This window comes from Charadrius vociferus, unplaced genomic scaffold (assembly GCF_000708025.1).
Source record: "Charadrius vociferus isolate BGI_N301 unplaced genomic scaffold, ASM70802v2 scaffold436, whole genome shotgun sequence".
NCBI lineage: Eukaryota > Metazoa > Chordata > Aves > Charadriiformes > Charadriidae > Charadrius > Charadrius vociferus.
In genome coordinates, this window is record NW_009649187.1 from 4,689,031 (window position 1) to 4,691,482 (window position 2,452).

Sequence of the window (2,452 nt, forward strand, 5' to 3'; positions counted from 1 at the left end):
ATGAAAGAGTGTGACCTCAGGCAGGAGTCACCAGATGCAGAATTGAATCAGTTTCCTGAGGACGATGGCTGAAGCCGAATCTTTGCTAGGCAGTGTTGGTGAACACCAGCAACGAACTTCTGCTAAAGGCTCAGCTGGGCAGCTCTCCCTGGATGGATGTAAAAACCTGTCTGGAGAGAAACAAACCAGAGCAGGAAAAGCCCAGTTTCAGCCGTATTGCTGCGTCTATACTAGACATTTCTGGCTGCCCACCTGGGCTGCCCAGTGATCCCCCTTTTACACCAAGCCTTGAGCAGCAGAGCTGAGGCGGGAGTCTGCAGCAGAGGCTCAGATGGGCAGGGCCGGGTGGTGGGTGCCAGTGGTGTGCAGGGTGCTGGCCATCGCCCCGGCCAGCGGCTCTCCACGGGAGGGAGCCCGGCTGGCACGGCGCAGCCAAGCCTCCAGCCGGCAAAGGGCCAAAAAGCCTTTTGACAGGCAAGGCTGGAGCTACTGCAATCTAAACATTGGGAAAGCAAACTACCCCGCGCACCTCGCCAAGATGTCAAAGCCTGAACCTCGTGGCTACATTCAGGAGCATTACCGTGTTTCAAAAGTGATCCAAATGCCAGCTGCAGAAGCTGGCCGTGCTGTGAAGGGCCTTCCTCAGGGCTGTCCTTAGCACGCAAGACTTGAAACCTGCCAGGCAAGCACAGCCCCAACGATGGTCAAGATCCACCTCTCCCTCTGTGCAAGAAAAAAAATGTCATGGTCACCTCCCAGCGTAACTTGGCAGAGAAACATTCAGAAAACTTATTCCTGTTGTGTGGGAGCAGACAGACACGGTGTCAATTTTAGAGGATAACAAAGTCTAGCTGCCCTGTATATTCCATCTTAGCCGTTCCCCACACCTGAGGAAAGAAACCGGTGGTAAAGGAAAGGGCTCTGGTGGGTCTGGATATCTGCAAAACTGCAAACCTTGAATCCCCTAAAGCTTCATTGTCACCCACTGGTGACTGGCAGCATTGCCAGTTTTCCCCCTGGTTCATGGCACTGAAATTATTTTCCCCAAGTGGCATGAGCTACAGTTTATTTTTTTAAAACAACAAGTACCACCTTCTTTTTTTTTTTTTTTATTTCCTCTCTGTTTTTCTTTTGGAAATAGCAGGAGTCGGATTTCCTTAGGGTGGTTTTTAGCCCAGTTTATAGTTCTTCCAACACTCACACAGAAAGTAGGTAGAATCTTTAATTAAAACATCGTTTCTCCCCAGTGTTCAGTAACCCTCATTATTGTTAACCAAACATTTAAAGGAGAGTCCTAAAAGAGATGGTTTAAAGTCCCTCTCTGACTCATGTCAGCTTTCACCATCTAGGAACATCTTCTGACGTGGGCTCTCTGTTTTAATACTGTGTCTCAGAAAGTAGTCAAGTCTCCAGTTCCTCCTGTAAAACTAAAACACAGACTACTCTCAGATCTCTTCATCCATCACAGTGAAATGAAAAAGGAGAGACATATTTTTCTGCCTTTGCTGGGCACCTCTAAATCCAGAGAACAACTGGGCTACTGTTGTTTTTCATTGTCGCTTTTCCCTCCCAGTGATTACAATGAAGCTCACTTTTGACAGCTGCCACTGAATCAGCCCTGCTATGTCTGAGCAGGATCATCCCAGGGACCAACTCTGCAAGATCTCAGTTGTCCGTCTGCACCTTGTACAATCAGCTCTGTCACTACGGGATAGCTGCCTGCACAGGATATGTCTGAGGGGATATGGGCACACTTCAAAATGCCTTTTGACATCCCTGTTCCACTCCCAGAATGACTCATGTGTCAGCGGGGGGGGGGGCAGAGATTGAGCACGGGACACACCACGAGTGGGGGAAGGAGCTGAAACAGGTCCTGGCCAGGCTGATGGCACTAGGGCACCTCAAGCCTTGCTGCTAAGCTGCTGCGGGCGTCTGGCACGATGACCACACGGTGGGGTTAGGAGAGCTGCCTCCAGGCTCTGCCACCCGCGAGGTTCTATTTGTAGGGGCCCTCTTTTTCTCTTTTAATGGTGAAGGTCTCCTTGGGATAGAGCTCGGATTTTCCTCTTGCTGGCATTACTGGCTGGTGAGAAGGTTGTTACGGAAAACAGCTGATAGCAAACCGAGCTGCTGCTTTTTCCTTCCGCCCTGCGCCAAAAGGGAGTGTTTTCTGGTGGAAAATGGCCAGGATTCATTTTAAAACGTTACAGCCAACATTTTCCAGACTGTTTTTGCCTGGTGAGATAAACACCTACCCAGATAACACACGCTTAGCCGGATATATGGTTATGGGTGTGCTTTTCTTCGCAGAGATGTATGATTTATACAAACATATATAACAGACGCCCTATCCCCCCCCGGGGAGGGGGCGCGGGGCTCCATCGCCGCTCCCCGACACCTCTTCTTTCTTTCGGGGCAGCCCCCGCGGCGAAGGCCGGGGACTGGACGGGAT